The 18,308-nt window shown below is 43.0% G+C and overlaps 1 protein-coding gene across 2 annotated transcripts in view; it reads right to left on the bottom strand.

The window, feature by feature from the left end:
- The window catches only part of RB1CC1 (RB1 inducible coiled-coil 1), a 144,106-nt gene extending 128,211 nt beyond the window's left edge, over nt 1-15,895 (bottom strand). For both annotated transcript variants that reach the window (XM_074987180.1, XM_074987181.1), the window contains exons 1-2: nt 15,691-15,895; nt 1,140-1,259 (exon numbers count right to left, since the gene is read on the bottom strand). The gene's annotated coding sequence lies outside the window, so the exon portion shown is untranslated. The remainder of the gene's footprint in view (nt 1-1,139; nt 1,260-15,690) is intronic.
- Between the last annotated feature and the right edge of the window lie 2,413 nt (nt 15,896-18,308).

Genomic DNA, 18,308 nt, shown 5'->3' with positions numbered 1-18,308 from the left:
TAACTTGGACACACCTATTCCAGCATAATATTAACTTTGAAGTGTGTCCAAACCGAGGGATATGGTAATATAATTATATTTCTTTAAATTCAAACTTCAGGTTATTACCAAACAAAACACTCTTCTCTTTTGTATACAGACACTAAATATAAAATACAAAGGGAAAAAGAGAGCCTAACACAAATGGAAGTGTGGGAAAGACATCAGAATAAGCAGAAATTGAAATAGAAGGTGGCAGAGAGAACTGCAACAAGGAAACTAGCTACCACTAAAAAGGGTAGCTCCTGAAAACTCCAGAAAAAAAATCTCCCCTCTCAAATCTAGAAACATGAGCTTTTCCAGAATAGAAAATGCACAAAATAGTCAAACATCTCTATTTTCACATCTGGAGTTCAAAGATTAAAACACTGTTTTTAAGTGGAAAGCAACACAGTAGCATTACACACAGTACTCCCCATTCTCCTCTCACTTCCACTAATTGAATCCCATGTAAATCATTGAATTGAATTCTAATTTTCATTAGAGAGAAAAAAGCACACCCGCAACAAAACTGAACCTGTGGAATGAGCTGGTGGAAGTTGAAGAACAGACTAGCAATCACTGCTATAATTCCAAATCTTAAAAGTCACATTTTAGTTATAAATCAGTGTCCATAAATACAGTTACAGTAAATTGTTTTCATGATCATATTTCAATCTCAATGATGAAGAAGATAAAACTGTTTATATAAAATCACATACAAACACAAACTTACTTGACAAAACATTCAAACAAAGCCCAGCAGGAATTATCCTCTGATGTTTCGGTATGGAAACTACTACTGGTTCTAAACACCATCTAGTCTCTCAGGATGAAATTTATCCCTATGCAGAGAGCTCGTACAAGACTCCTTTAGCACTAATGTGGAAAATGAGCAATGTTTTACAGATTTAAATAAGACTTGCTGGGTAAGTGGGACCAAAAGCTCTTTAATGCCCCTAAACACAGGGGTTAACTTCATCCTCAGAATTCTTTCATAATCAATGACAGAAGTAGTACAGCTATTTCTTAAAATGGATTAAAACAAAAATAATAAGCCAATGTATAGGATAGCTATCACACAGTAGACTTTACCAGCTTCAAAAGGAGAAAACTATTACCTTCAGGAGCTATGCAGAGCTACCGCCTTCTTTCAACACAGTAGGATAATAAGGTGCATATTTGCTTCAGTTAATTTTGGCAACAGAATGGTATGACTGTTCAAAATGAGAGTAAAAGACCTGGAAAGAAAAGACATGATACAACTATGAATATCCATAAAACGTTGGTTAAAACTGAACAATAAACTTTTTATTGCCAGCACTCCACTCCAGAAGAGTAAACTGATGTATCCATGTTACAAAGAACATTTAACTACTCTAATTTTGTGACATAAAAAGCTATTGCTTTATAAAATATAAAACTTCATTATACTTCCATTCATCCACCAGCCTGTCATATTAAAGGGTTTGATCTCTGAGGTTTTGCCTTTAAAAATCAGTTAAAATTTCCTTTTTGCTTAATATTTGTTTTAAGAATTACATTTTCAACAACTTTTTTCACTAAATACAAAGAGTCAGACTACCTAAAGATCAGATAATTGCTGTAAAAGCAGATATGTAATTAAATTTTTTAGACCTACTAGATTAAACTTGAGACAGAAACCTCCACTACATTATAACTTAAGATACATTAGGAGGAGAAAATTCAATATCCAGCAGATTCTTCTACAAGTGAGGAAATGGGAAATATTCCAAAGAAACTGAGAACCAGTGCTTCAGTTTAAACATAAAATATGCAAGTGTTTGTTCACATACTTCCCAATAGTATTGTTTTTACTAGACCATACTAAAATACTTAATTGAGTACTCATGTATAAAAAACCCACTACACAAAATAAGACGCAGTTTTGGATTTTTTTAAATCTACTTCAACTTTTAATATTAGTGCTGACTGCTTAACATTTTACTTTTTAGGGGCACTCCTATGAGCAGATAGGTTATCGTGTGTGACAGAGAAGGGAGAGAGAGAAAGGAGACAAAAAAAGTGACCAACACAAAGTGGAAAGACAAAAACAGAGAAGGGTCTCAGACCAGATTCTGAAGGTACAAGAAAGTCACAACCTAACATGTGATCAGGGGAATTCTATAAATGAGATCTCCAAACAAAACACAATAATTATAAATTATACAAGTTTAAGGGCTAATCTACAATTTAAACATAAAACTTGCTACAGCAGACAGGCAATAGAAAAACATTAAGTACAAGAAAAAAGTAAATATTAAAAAAACAGTGAAGGTAAAACAATACAGCAGAAAGAAATATGTAAATATCTAACAGAAAAAAAAAATCAGATACAAGTTAACCATGTTATATGTTGATGTCCTGCACATTTTAACTATTTTGTGTGAGGAGTTTGCAATAGAAGTCCAATTACTAAATCAGTTTAGATCTCAAAATATTGTAAAATGAAGATTTTTTTTTGTCATTTAGTGACAACCCTGAAAACCTGGGACAATTTTAGAGATAATGTATGCCTTCAATGATGTTTTTACAATGCCAATTTTTTTGTAACACCATAAACCCTATAGCATTCCAAGCCTGATGCAATATGTAAATCAAAGGTCTCAAACCAACGGCCCGCAGGCCATCTATAAGCCAGAGCATATTCGCAATCCAACCCGGAATACTCGAAAGCCTGGGAAAGGGTGGGCACCCATTCCTGTCCACTCGTGGTGGCAGGAGCTGCAATGTAGCAAAGTGAGTGGATGTGCCAAGTTATACACCTCTTCAGATAACAGGAAAAAAAAAAAAAAAAGAAGCCACCCAATGAAGTGAATAAGCACCAGGTTTAAAACAAAGAGGAACTGCTTCTTCACACAATCTATAGACAACCTATGCAATTCATTGAAAAGGAGTGTTATTAAGGCCAAAATTATAATGGTGTTAAAAAAGAATTAAACAAGTTCATGGCAAAGAGGTCCATCAATGGCTATTAGCCTACATTGGGGTCAGCATGCTGCCCGTCAATTAACAAAAGACCAGCTAATGCTACTAACCACCACCTGAATAGTAAAACTCTGCATCTTGAATTTATGCGGCACTTGGAACACATGTAGAAGTCACAAGGACAAATTTCAGCACCCTGCCTCTTAAAGGTTGCTGACCCTTTGCCCAGTATTGCATCCCTGGTTATCTATGTTCTGGGTGTCCCTGACCTCTGATTTCCAGAAGCTGGATTACTTGATAATTGCTCTGTTCCATTAAGTTCCTCTGAAGCACCTGGGACTGGACACTGCCAGAGGATGGTATACTGGACTAGATGAACCAGTGCTTTGGACCAATATGCCCATTATGATGTTCTTATGTAAAGTAAAACTACTAGACTGGTGCACGTCACTACCTAAGCACATGGAACTTGGGTTTTTTGACACCTGTTACATCTTCAAGTACAGACCATTTTCTTCATTTCAATTTAACTAGTTTAATTCAACAACTAGTTTATTCAATGTTAAAAAACCTCAAGTCAGTTCCAAAAAAAAAGCAGGAAAGCTTGTTTCCCCTCTTCCAATCCATGAGAATAAAACAGGGTGAAGGTATAAGGATGAGAGCTGTGGATTCTAAAATCTTGATAGACATTGTGACAAACAGTAAGTTCAATTTACTAATCGTAGATAATACTTTCTTTAATAAGTCATTCAGTTTTAAATGAAAATCCTGTTTTCTTAGCCACCATACTGAATGTTGAATTATTTGATAAAATAATGTTTTCTTGTACATTTTGGCTACTTCTACACTAAAAGGTTTTTGTCGACATAACACGGGGAACGTCCACACTAAAAATGCATTCTGTTAAACACATCACCGACAGAACTCAGCACTTTTCTTGACTACCTTCTGCCTCTCCTCCATGAGGCACAACGCATTTCTCGACAGAATATGTTGACAAAACAGCCGTGTGGATGCTTGGGGGGGGGCCCTCTGTCAACAGACAGGACTTCCAGGTCACCAAGCAACCATGTCTAGTGTGCTTCCAGCTAGCTGTTATGTCAAGAGAGCAGCCAAGCAGTTCGGCCATTCTCTGTCTACAGAATGGACTGAAAGAGCAATCTCCTTTCACGTGTGGCAGCAATCTGTCAGATTGTAAAATTCAAATTTCCCTCCAAACAGAGTTTGACACAAATTTCTCTCTTCCCTAGGATTCCTTTTACTGTGTACACAGTGTCAGAGAAGCATACAATTTCTCCCCATGTCCTCCAATCCATAGCATGAGTTCATAGCTCTTGGTGTTCCGGTTGTTTTCTCTTCAATATTCTCTTGATGAAGTTTTTGTATCCTTGGTTTTCTGTGTCCTCTCTTACTATCCTCTTTAATGCATGCTCTCTTTGCTGGTCATTCTTCTCCCGTTCTTGTCACATGTCCAACCTAGCTCAAACACGGGCTTTTCAGCCTGTCCATCACTGAGAGCCTTGAGTTCATCTTCACTTTATTTTTTTTCCCCAACCAATTTGTCTGCCCTCCTCCTTAGAATATAGTCTACTATCTACATTTTCTTTTCTTTCACACCCTCAAGACCCGCTGTTTACAAACTACAGAGCAGGCAGAGACAAAAATACAATAATAAGCTTCCCCTTTCAGTACGTTACTTTAGTTGCTGATTCGACAGTACTCCTGACACCTTTTTCACTGTGGCCAATGTGTACTCGGCTCTTTTCAGTTCTCCACATCCCTCTACATTAGCTCGAAGCATACCTCCAAACTACACAAATTTTTTCTTTTGATTCAGCATCTCTTCAGAAACTTCTATCAACAGCTCTTCTTCCACCTTTCTTACTTGCATAGCTTCACTTTGTGTTTCCTTCAAACACAGATGCCCACTCTGTTAATTGCCAATTCCTCTTTGTTGTCAATCAAACGGGACAAATCTATCAGCATAGATCAGTTCTCTCTCTCTCTCCCCTCCCTCACCACCTCCCATTTCCCTCCTTCCTTCCCCAATTCACTGGCTTCCTTCTTCTAGTAATTAACTCCCTAGATAAGACTGAGAGAAATGGACTCAGCACACTACCATGTTTAAAACCAGCAGACACTTCAGGAGTCTCTGACATGCCAAACATGTAGGGTACTACCAAATTCATGGTCCATTTTTGGTCAATTTCATATCATAGGATTTTTAAAATGGTAAATTTATTGATTTCAGATACTTAAATTTGAAATGTCATTGTGGCATGAAGGTCACAAGATTATTGCATTGGGGTTGCAGTATTTCTACCCTTACTTCTGCATAGCTCCTGGCAGAGGCATTGCTTCAGAGCTGGACAGCAGTGGCTGCTGGCCAGGAAACCAGCTCTGAAGGCAGAGCTACCGGCGGCAGCACAGCACTAAGGATGGCATGGTATGGTACTGCTGCCTGTAGAGCTTGGCCCTTTGTCAGCAACCACAACTCTCTGGCCACCCAGTTCTGAAAAGCAAGTACAGAAGTAAGGGCAACATAGATATGGTATTACCACCATTATTTCTGCACTGCTGCCGTCAGAGCTGAACACTCAGCCAACATTACGACCACAGCTATTCAGCTGCCTACCTCTGAAGTTAGGATGTTAAAGTGTAACCAGTTAACTGGTATGGGCTTGAGCAGCCCCCCACACACCTACCACAGACAGAGGGTTGCTGCAGACCCACAAGGCCATTGTGGGTAAGCAGTCTGGGCCGAAGGAGTCCTGTCTGTGGTGGCCCCAGGGGAGGGGGCAGCTGGGGAAGCCCCCCACCACAGATGGCAACTGCTCTGGCCTGGCTGGATCGTCCCCGCCCTTCTGTGAGCCCACAGATGCCATGAAAAGGAATTGCTCCAACCCAAGCAGCTACAGATACAGGCTGCTCCAGAGGTGCTGGAGCCCCACCCACCCATGGCAGCACTATGGGCAGGGTCACTCCAGCAAGGCCAAAGGAGCCCAGTACACTGAGTTCTAAAGCACTGTTTACTGACAAAAATCTAATACAATATTTCAAAGCCTAAACATGCAGTTTGTATATGTGGCTTTGTAAAATGCCCAATTGTGTGTTTAACACTTAACACCTGATGGTACAAGATACACCATTTAAACTTCAGTTTATAAAAGTGAAGGGGTTGAGGCTCTTTAATGTTCCAAGACAATCCTCACCCTGGGAAACAGGAAATATTGGCAGTGTATAGAATATAATCTTCTACATAATTTTATGCTCTCCTTTGGTGAGCATCTCCTTTGAGATCTTTGTATCTTCCTTCATTTTATTTGGATGAGAACCTTATTCTGGGAGAACACTGGTTGAAGCTCCTCGTGCAATCACTGTTTTTAGAAGGGGAGGGGAGAAAAAAGTTTCTAAAGCCTCATCCTTCAATGAGAGAGACTTGCAGATGAGTGACACTAATGTGACCTTTTACTCCTGCTCCAGAACTGTTTGTGTACATATGCGTGGGAGTGTACATGCAACACCTCAATCGTAGCAGCAGTTAGACTATGACCTACACTGCATTCAAACCTCAGATTAAGCAGACTTTAATTATCAGGAGATCTTGGGCAGTATATTAGACACTGAAGATTTTAAAGAAAATTAAGGTAAGAGTGAGCACTATGGAGTTAAGTGTGCTATGACTATTCTCCAAGAATTTAAATTGTACCATTTTTTGTCCCTTTCTAGGAATTTTCACTCCCCCCCCGCCAACACACACACTTTCTCAGGTAACTGCAAGTGTCTAAGTCCAGATGTACTTGAACTTTGTTTTTTTAAAGTGTGCTTACTTATAGAATCTGGCCAAAGAGTAACAATTACTTTTCCACTTGCAGAACACTCCATAAGGGGGTAATTGGTCAATTACTTGAACTAAGCCATCTGAAGCAACAGAGACTTGAGCCAGTGTAATGGGAGATTTACATTAATGGGAGAAACCTGGGCTTAGTACACTTGGACATAGTGCCCTCCCATGTAAGAGTGAGGAATTTAATTCTACTGTGTCACTGTTTTTATGAAGATACTTTGGATATGCTTGGAGAGTATCTCAGGACTGATATCGGTTAGCAATCACGCATATTATGTGTTCAAAGACCTATACAAGGTTTAGGCAACTAAAAATCTATTTTAAAAACATACACTGCAACAGCAAGACATGTAATACCAAACACAGCAAACTCCCCCTTACACGCAGGTTGTATTCCTGTGTAACCATATGTAAATTGAATTTTCCACAAGTCGGGGGGAGCCTTGAAATTGACCAGTGCTAATGCGCTGATCAGTTTCCCAGCTCCTGGGACTGCCAGGGAGCTGCAAACCAGCTGGCAGCCTGGCTCTCAGCTCCTGGGACTTGTGGGGGCGGGGGGAAGGCATGAACCAGACAGCAACCTGGCTCCCTGCTCCTCACCAGCGCAGCAGTGCTGGTCAGTTTTCCAGCTCCTGCAAGTAGACGGGAGTCGGGAGCCAAGCTGCTGCCTGGTTCCCAGCTCCCTGTCACTCATGAGTTTGATTCACGTTAATCCAAGTAACACACAAGTCGAAATTGCATAAATGGGGGTTTTATTATACGTGCCATTACAAAAAAGAGAGGAGGGAATTGTTTAAATGCTTCTCAAGTATTTATCCATGGCATGATCAACAAGTTTCATAGGACGCACACTGTACCAGAGCAGAGACAGTAGTAGAAACCATGTAGTTACACAGTTAACCAGAAATGTTTTGACTGTAGAATGAATTTACAAAGATGACAACAAATTCTACTCAGTTTCACACCACCAAACTGAGAGCGGTTTTGCTCCCAGTAAGACAGGAAGGAAGATGAAATAGTTGCTTAAAATGCAGGTTCACGGGGGGAAAGAAAATGAAGGTGAGCACATTATTAACACACCACATTTCCTGCTCCTAATCCCAACCCTCCACCACAAGAGATTGACATTTACCCAATATGTAGACAGAAGCTAATTTTATGGTCCTCATTAATTTGTACTAAAATCAACAAGTTTCCATTCAGCTAATTAAACAAATATATCAAGAGTTAGGAAAGAAGTAACACTATGTTCAGAAAGAATAACATGGAGAAATTTCCTCTTCAACCACCTCCTGCCATAGGGCCACTAACAGGTGACATATGCTTTACAAACCATACATAAAGTAAGTAATCCCATATGGATGAAAACTCCAATAGAATACATACACACATGACAATAAAATCATAGAATCACAGGGCTGGAGGGGACCTCAGGAGGTCATCTAGTCCAGCCCCTTGCTTCAAGCAGGATCAACCCTCACTAAGTCATCCCAGCCTGGACCTTGTCAAACCAGGACATAAAAATCTCTAGGAATGAAGAATCCACCACTTCTCTAGGCAACACGTTCCAGTGCATGAAACAACATGAAACCTTACACAAGCACTGGATAACCTGAACAAACTAATTACATATATAAAGTGTTAGTTTTATAAAACGAATGGTAGAACACAATTGAAAAGGGAAGTGAGGCACAATTTTACACGCTGAACCCTAGACTAACTGCCTCACATCCTTGTGGAGATAAGAGTTATCTGAATACAACACTGTTAGTTTGAGCTGACTTTGTATTTTAGCTGTATCATAAAAGCCTTTAAAAAACACAATTACTAAAATTACCTCCTCCTAATACCACAACTTTCATCTGACCATGCCAACAAAAAAGTCAGGAGCAGTTAAAAGAATGAAACAATTTTCTTTGTCAGCCATCAGCTATCATTATAACGTCTCCCTGCACCCTTCTTTAAACTAAGAGATATGGCTTTACAGAAATCCCTAAAAAGAAATCGCTGCATGTGCATTACTTCATGTGATGGGATAAACTCGCATCACACTTGATGGTGAAGTGTTAATTCCTTGCTGTGGGCTGAGCAAGCCTCGCCCTCATGTCTCCAGTAGACATGTTCAAGGTGCAGCACTAGTATAAAAAGGGGCAGCCCATGTCGGATGGGACTCAGTGCTGAAGAAGAAGGATGCTTCTTGCTGGTTCCAGCTGAGAAACAGCTGCAATCCCCAACTGCAGAAACCAGAGGCATTGAGACCCACACAATCACCTGAGTACATATGGATGCCCAAGAGTGACCAGAGACAGTAGAAACCACACTAGCTGAGATGATCAGAGGCATAGTTGGGGTCAACTCCCAGGGACATTGTAGGAAGCACACCCAGAACAAGGGGGGGAGCAGCACGCAGGGAGGACATGACTATAGTCCTGTGAGAGGCTGGCTGCTAGTTCTATGGTGGAACAGTGCCACTGCTAGGGCCCTAGCAGGGAGGCTCTGGGTCACTCTACCATAGTCACCACCCACCCCTACGTTGTGGCCCACTTCCCTGATGGGCCCCTAGGCCTTATGGCTCAGAGCCAGGTTGATTCTATTGATTCAGGTTGCTGGGCCTTACAGTCCTGAGACCAAGAACAGTCTGGCAGAATTATGTATGGGGTGAACTCATCCCGCATTAACAGAAATTTGGAGCATAAGCTTTCATGGGCAAAGACCAGCTTTGTTAGATGCATGAGCTTATGCTCCAAAATTTTTGTTAGTCTATAAGGTGCCACAGGACTTGTTTTTGAAGATACACAATAACACTGCTACCTCTCTGACACAAGTCATCCTACACTGGATGAGATACCCCCACACGATCACTTTTTATATGAGTGAAAAACCTAGTTCCAAAAAATCAAAAGGCCCTCAGAAAACACTCTACAAAACAACACACTTCTCTCCCTCCCTCACCTTGTCTTTATTTTACACCAGAGCTCCAGCTCATGCACCTTTGCTTATCCCGAATGCAGAAATATCTGGGAGACCTTCTCTCTCCCTATGTAAGAAGGTCTCAGGCCTTTAAGAGCTCTATAGGTAATGCCAGAAACCTTGCATTCTACAAGCATACAGAGTCAGTGAGGATCACTGATAAGTAAAGACCCCATGCCTATGGTGGAATATTCCACCAACAACCAAGCTATGGCATTTTGCAGCAATTTCCCCCTACATTTCAGATAAAGTCTTCTGCAGAATACACTGCAGCAATTGACAAATACATGGAGGACATCAGCAATTACTGTGCCCAAGAGAAAGGCAACTTCCGGGACACCCCTAAAAGACAGCTACCCTGATCATCAGAATGTTGCATTATTAAAATACATGAACCTCAATTTAACTATAAAAACAAGATAAAACAAACTTATACCACAGGGCAACTCCTATCCCCATGGCAGATGTTGCAGTCTGGTGTATAGTGTTGTAGTGCCACTCATTCAAATTTGGCTCTCTGACCCTCTATCATGATAGGATGGGTAGACACGTTTAATCTGAGTCAGTGGCACTGCAACACCACCTGTCAGGTTGCAATGCCTGGAGAAGATGCAAGACCAGCCCACTAGGACTGGAGTTGCTGGTGCAGTGGGTTTGCTTTGTCACTCATTCCCAGTGTTTCCTGCCACTTCTGCTAGCAGCAGGACCCATTCCCCACATCTCCTGTGATAAATACAAGTTTTTAAAAAATATATAAATAAAAAGAACTTAATGAGATTTTACAGATCATATAATAGGAGCAGGAAATCCTGCCAGAATCCTATATTACCACCTTGAACAAAAGGCTAGGCATAGACCCTTTTAAATCAAAGGGGAAGATACAATCCCTGTGTTGCTTTCCAGTTGCTCTCCCAATTACCGGGTATTACTTACATTGTATCTGTATCGGCCTATCACCGCCTACCGCCAGACCGAAAAAACTGCAGACCAAGGCCTTTGTCCTGGAGAAACATCCTGATAATATTCAAGCAAAAAGGAAGTTCTCTTTGAAGCAGACTTAGTGCTTGCCCTAAAACTCCCACTCATGATCACCTAGTCCAAGCTCCTGCATGTTAATAACTACAGATGTGAGAATTTCCAATTAGGCAAACAGGGTATATACTTCACCTTTCTGTTAGTTTCCACCATTACATGGAAAAGTAGTAATAATTCCCATTATATAATTCATCCCCTTTCCTTACATGTTTAACTATTATAATAATTCAAAGTAAGAAACAGTTTTAAAACTGTGTTTTTACTCCTAATATTAAATCTTCCATCCCTATACAATCTTGTTTACTATCGTGTGTAACGAGGTGCACCCCTAATATATTTTAAATACATCTAGTCCTCAGAAAACCTTTTCCAAGAACACACTTTTTTTTCTTTCCTTTTGAAATACCAAAGAGCTCCAGCCCAAAAAGTAGGTCTCATACAGACATTTAGAACTTTGTTAAGTTTCTGGTATTGGGTCACATTCTACACCTAATTCAACAGATAGTCGATCCAGATCACAGGCTCAAAATAATACAATATACTCTCGGTGTGCTAACCATGAGTTAACAAGCACGCTACCCATCTACATGAGCTGTACATGTGTACAGTAGACCCTGCCCCCCAACATACATGATTTTGATTTACAGATTTCTCACAGTAACACAAGTTGAAATTGTGAGCTGTGGGGAGCTGGGAACCAGGCGGCAGCCCGGCTCCTGCCTTCCCTCTGCCTGCTGGAGCTGGGAAACTGACTGGTGCTGGTCAGTTTCCTGGCTCCAGTGAGTGGAGGGGAGATGGGAATCAGGTACAGCAGTGCTGGTCAGTTTCCCAGCTCCTGCAAGCCAAAGTGATCCAGGCTGCCGCCTGGTTCCCAGCTCCCTGCCACTCCCAGGAGCTAGGAAACTGTCCAGCACTGCTGCACCTGGCTCTGAGCTCCCCACCACTCACAGAAGCAGGGAGCCAGATGCAGCCAGGACCAGGGGATGCAAAGGTAGCAGGGCCCCTTCCTCACCAAGCCCCAACTTACGCAAAATTTGACTAATGCGTGGTTGCCCAGGAATGCAACCTACAAATAAGTCAGGGGCCTACTGTAAGGTACTTCAAAATGTAATAGAGAAAGCATCCTAATTCTAGCATCCTATATTTTCTTGAAAAAATTACTTAACCCCCCATGGCAAAACTTCCTTCTTCATCTCTGATATAAGGATGGTAAACTTTTTGAGCTCTACAGATACATTTATAAATAATGTTCTAAATGCCAACTACCTTCTATTTATGCCTAATTGGGTGACTGGATTAAAAACTATGCATTGTCCTCGTTCTAAAGGTCTCAATCCCTTCCTGTTTCATTAGTGCATGTTCTTTTCTAGCATATATAATTACCATCACCAAATACATGACAAGCCTTTGACAACAGTGAGGACTTGCACAAACATGCTCAAAACATCACATATTTTACCTTACTAGCTTCACCGGGGCAAAAATATTTTTACACTGATTTTTCCACAATAATGGACAATATTTCAATTAACCAATTAATCAAATAAGAACCATATTTAACAACTCTGAAAAGAATCTCCTTTCCACCCAACAGTATTATTTCACTAATACATAGTATCTGTTTCCAATTCCAGTTTATTCCTAGGGTGGCAGAAAAAAAACGTGGCTAATATGTACCAAAAAAGTTTTAAATATATATAACATTGAAAAATGCCTCATCCTAGCATCTAAAACAAAAGCCAAAATAGTATGACAAAAGTGTACACGTTTCCAAGAAGACTGAGTTTAACCTGTCGATTTTCAAATTCATTTGACCAGCTGAATTTTATTAGTAGATTTACCTCAAGATCACAGCTCTGAATACCATTTGGTTGGAACCAAGAGTATATGAATACTGTTGGAGACTTACGTGAGCATACGCTAGCTACCCACTCATTTAACTTCTGTGTACATTTCAATTTATCCATTTAATAACTGCTGTAGACAATCTAAATGGACATGGAGAATAGCGTCATTTTTAGATGCAGCCCCTCCAGAACAGTTCTCAAACACTGAAAGATTTATGCTCTAAAACTTCTATTCATTGCTATTTATTAAGAGCAGACACTATGTTTATCAAGCGTAGTCTATTTCCTGGAAAGCTTTGTCTAAATTACCTGGTTTTGTTGACAAAACTGGTGGAATGTCCACATGCAAAATGCATTTTGTCAACAATTTGTCGACAAAACTCTGCACTGCCTCTCAGGCATAACACTGTTGTCGACAAATAACATCAACAAAAAAGCTGTGTAGACACTGGGGGGGGTGGGGGGAAGGGAGGCTTCTCTCAACAGACAGGACATTCAGAACAATGGGCAGCCTTATCACCATGCTTCTGTGTGCCTGTTTCGTCAAGATAGCAGCCGGGCAGTCCAGGTCCTCTGTCGATGGAGCATAGTCAGCTCCTGATTGGCTTTAGTGTGTGGCTGCGCTCTGTTGACAGAAGTTTTATTGGGAAATATGTTCTGACAGTGACTTCTGTCAGAGCGCTGTAGTGTAACTGTAACCTTCCAGTCTAAAATGGATGGACAAATACTGGATCGCAGGCTAGATTTGGTCCACCAGGGTTAGTCGCTGGCAGCCCCCAACTCTATATTTATGTGTGCCTCCGTTCGCAGCCAATGGGAGTGGCAGGAAGCAGGGCACCACTTCCCTCTTCCCCCACCAGCTGTGAATGACAATGCGCAGCCAACAAAAACTGTGATTGCCCAATACTGCAGAGACCCAGGAAAATACAGTAGTGTGAGCCCACCAAAGATTAAGCCTGATAGACTGTCATTTTCATATTGCCACTCCAGTCTAGAAGGAGTACACAGAAAGGCAAAATATTCACTGTGAGATGGGGAAAAAAGGAGCTGTATTTTATAAATGGTCCTAACTGATCTTCAGATTGCTTTCTCTGCAGTGCATGCAGGTCAGCTGAACCAGGAAAATCTAGAGTAATAAAGTGATGAGCAGTAACCCACTTACCACGTCTGTACTGCTGGGAAAGAAAAAGTCAGGGGCATTTCTACCAGGGTTCAATCCTTTTTTCATATCAGCTTCTGGATGGTAGCTGTTAGATAGATGTGATGTTTGCCCACCTGCTACTATCTAATGAAAGAAAGAAATGGATTTTTATCCTCCCTCCAACCTCTTTACTCTCCCTTGCTTCTCTTAAAGTTTCCTGGCTGCTCTGTGTGTATGCATTAGCAGCAGTAGGAAAGTGTCTCTGTTACTCTGCTCTTCTCAGCTACCTACGTCTTCCTCCTCCTTTATTAAAAACTTCAGTTCTGGGTTTTCCTCCACTTCTCCCAAGCAGTCACATGAAAAGTAGGAGGCGTACAGGCCCAGTTTGTCTACAGACTAACGAATGTCACACTGCATCCAGTTTGCCATCAATTCATATTTGGAAGATTAACAAAAAAATAATTCTCAGAAGAGTTTTAAAAGAATGCTTACATTCTGCATAAATAGCAAAGTTAGGCACACACATTCCTCAAGGAAAGCTTCATAACCTGTCACAGGCATGAAGACTTTTTAAGTCTTACTATATATCAATTATCTCAGTTGTAACTGCATTCACTTCATATGGTTCCCACATAAGCATTTTCAGTCAACTCTCCCACTTAAGGTGTCTCAAAAGTTCTCAACTGTTAGGTAAAAGTTACTTAACCAAAAGGTTTAAGTTTTAATATGAAAGGGTGAGATCTATAATGTATTTGATTTGATAACTGCAGAGATCAGGAAAGAAGGTGCTTTCAGGTCAGACTTCAGGATGTGAAAATATAACAGATGGATGAACAGCATTATGGTGAAGAGAAAGAGACTGACTGAGTAATCTGTCTAGTTGGTTCTAATAATACAATTACTTAAACATGTGCTTAATTTTCACTAACATGAGCACACTACTAACATGCACACTAAAATTTACGAATGTTCACAGGATTAGGGCCTTTTCTAACAAACAGCAATGGATGTATCCTACATTTCAGCCAGAAATTCACAGTAGAATGCTATGGAGCAGTCCAATGTGGAAATGTGTTACAAAATATAAGACTAAGATATTTTGGGAAAATCTGATGCATTATTCCTTTTAATTTTAAAAGTGCTCAACTACTTAATATCAAAATACATTACCCTGCGAAATCTGTTCCCAATCATTTACACAAACAAACAATCACAAGAAAACAGGCAGATGAACCCTGAACAAGACAGAAATAAAATGAAAAGTACTTCATGCTTTGAAAGTATTCTTAAGAAGTAATGACGAGAGTCGCCAGGTGAAAGAGCAGTAGACAACATAGGATTCCTACAACCTAGGAGAAAAGCAGAAGCTGGAGACAAAGTCACACTAGCACCCTTGCTAAGGAGCCCTAACGCTTCTTACAGGGTTTGACTGTTTTCAAAGGCGAGCACAGAAGCGTGGACAGGCTGAGTCATTCCCTGTAGTAACTTCAGGGCGAATCCCCGTCCCGCTAGTGGCGGGAGCACACCGCCCCGCCACTCCCGCTGCCCTGACAACCCCGCTCCCTCCAGCTGTTTACAAACATCCTCTGTCAAGCAGCCAGAAGACCCTGGCCCTCGCCGGCTCGCACCGAGGGCAGCTCATTTTCACCGGGACCCCAGCTCCCACCTCCTCCCCACTCGCTCCTGCTCCGTCGCGCCCAGTGGCTGCCAGTCGGGCGCGCTGCGGGAGACGGGCCCGAGCAGCCACCCGCCCCGCGCCCCACCATCCTGCCAAGAGGAGCCCCCGCCCTGGGGCAGGGGCGGCGCCAGCCTCCCCCACTAGCTCCCTCCCCCACCAGCACTCAGCAGGGGGCTGCGCGGTCCCTTGCCCGGATGACACTCACCCTCGGCGGCGAGGCGACCCCGCGCACCATCCTGCGGTGGCGGGCGGCAGCGGCTCCTCGCTGCGGCGCGCTGCGGCCGCGCCCCGCTGCTTCGCTGGGGGGGGGGGAGGGGGAAAAGACGTCGGACCCGAGTGGAAACAGGCGGGGCTGCTGGGACAGTCCGGGCGCCGCTCGAGCCCCGCCGCTGCCCTCCTAGCGCAGCCGCTGCCGCTGTTTGTTATTGTCGTCACTCTCTTCCGGCGCAGGGCATGCTGGGTGAAGGGAAGCCGGGAGGGGAACCAGCGAGAGAAGGCGGGCGCGGGACTGAGCGCCGCCCGGGGGCGAATGGGAGGGAGGAGGCTTGGCGGGAGGGCGTGGGCGGAGGGGGCCGCGGAAGAGCGTTGAAGCGGCGGGAGCGCGGGGCAGCCGGGCGTGTGAGCGTGAGCGGGGCTGGTGCCCGGAGGAAGATGCGGGGTGTGCGCCCGAGCCCCAGGGTAGGGGGAGGGTTGGAGTTGTTGGGGGAGGGTTTGCGGGGCGCGCACCCACACGGCTGGGAGGCTGCGGCCTGGTGGGAGGGGGCCGGGGAGCCCCGCGCCTGAGAGGCGGCCGGGACGCGGAGCCCCACCTGCAGCCCCAGCCGCGTGGCTGCCCGGGTCTCCCACGCAGCACTTTTGCGTAAACGCGGGACTTGGCGTGGAAGCGCAGGACTCCCGCGAGGGCCAGCTGGCAGCCCGGGGCAGGGGACACCTCACCGGTGGAGGGCAGCCCAGGCTCGAAGTCTGGCGTGGCGGGGAGGCGTGTTACCAGGTTGTAGTGGGCCCGATAACTTGCGTGACCCTGGGCGGGGGTGGGGCTGTGGTGAGAGCAGCGAGGTCTATGGCAGCGGGGATGCGAGTGAGGAACCGGGAGAGAGAAGAGACTGAGGGGAGGGCCCAGCTACTGCTACCACTTATGCCCATTCAGTGGTCTTTGTCTCATGTGGCACTCTTTTCTGCTGGCCTCTGCCACACTGGAACTGAGTGGCCTTGCTACAGTTGGAACTGGGTGTCTGATGTCTAGCTTGTGTAGACATAAGGAATAGGGGTTCCAGGCTGGCAGCGACAGCTGCTAGTGGCCTTGTTGGCTACCTGTAGCAAGTAACCTGCCTGAACGCACTGGGGAGAGGACAGCTAGCCCACCCTGACACTCAGCACTGGCTCTCCTTTCCCTGCTGCACTACTGTTTTTTAATCCTCTTGCTCACTGATGCATCTGTATGACTACACAAGCTGGGAGTTTCCTTCCTAGTTCCAGGAGGACATACAGCTTTAGACCTGCCCTCACATTCCAACAAGAGCCTATCTTGCTGTGTCAAATTCTCACCATTCCACATTTCCCTTATCTTTGTCCCTACCCAATTCTGTGCCCTGACACTGTTCTCCCTTTGTTTCACCTTTTCTTTTGTTTTGTAAAAAACTACACTATTCTGAAATAACCCAGTTCAGTACAATATCAGTATAGTAACTAGTCCACTAGTCTTTTTTTTTCCCTCCTGGATCTGTAGTTATTCTCCACCTTATCAATCTTGTTATTGTATATGGGTTTTGTACTATCTCTCATAGACTAGACTGTGCCTGAATTAAAGGTCAACGTGGTTGGATGTACTTTAAAGGTTTCATGACTGGCTACTCCTTGGCTGAAAACATCCTTCCTTTTCATATTCAAGCTATTTCTAGGCAGGGAATAAAGAGAAAGTTGAAGTGGTTGCCTGTATTGAATAGCTGCTGGTAGAAGCCATTTCAGGAAGCAGTGATGGGTTCTGGAAAGCAGAGATATTAGTGCTTATATTGCCTCCTGCTATGCAGCAGCCATTCCAGGTGTACATATCACCACGTAGACAAGAGTCTGTACGAATAGCTTCTGGATTTGGGATTAGATTCATAAACTAATTTTTAAACATGCTGGCTGTGTCTACACTACAAAAATAACTTAGAAGTTGCTTACTTTGAAGTACAACTGTGAAGTAAGCAACTTTGAAGTCAAGAGTCTACACACACCCTACTTCAATGTTAAACTTTGAAGTAGGGCACTACCCCATTCATGGGAATGGAGTAAGGACTTTGAAGTTGAGCTCCCTACTTTGAAGTAAGGGAAAAATGTGTGTAGACTCTGGTGGCTACTTCGAAGTAGTGCCTAACTTTGAAGTTAGTTCCCAGTGTAGGCACACCCCATTAGTCAGTTCTAGCCACGCTATGACAGTATTACATTGGCTATTGATAGAATACCACATTAGGTGAGTTACAGCACATCTTACGTGTAACTAATGGAAAAACTTCACCCTTGACATGACTATTAGCAATAATGGGGTCAAGATTACCGACCTAAATAAAACAAATTATAAAGGGAAGTAATATTACATGTGTCCGCTTCCCCCCCAAAAAAGTTTTTGATTAATAAATTCCAGTACTCTCAAATTTGACACTTTGCATCTTGGTCTTAACAGAGATAGCAATTACCTAACACATTGCAAAGACCACTTCCCCATCTTTGATATCGATAGTGATCTCAGTCAAACCACTTAACTAAATAGACACTTGCAGTAAGTAGTTTTCTTCCCCCTCCTCCCAATCCTTAGCCCTCTGTTCCTCCTTCTGTCCTATT

Source organism: Carettochelys insculpta, chromosome 2 (assembly GCF_033958435.1).
Source record: "Carettochelys insculpta isolate YL-2023 chromosome 2, ASM3395843v1, whole genome shotgun sequence".
Taxonomy (NCBI): domain Eukaryota; kingdom Metazoa; phylum Chordata; order Testudines; family Carettochelyidae; genus Carettochelys; species Carettochelys insculpta.
This window is presented reverse-complemented; position numbering and strand designations above follow the sequence as displayed.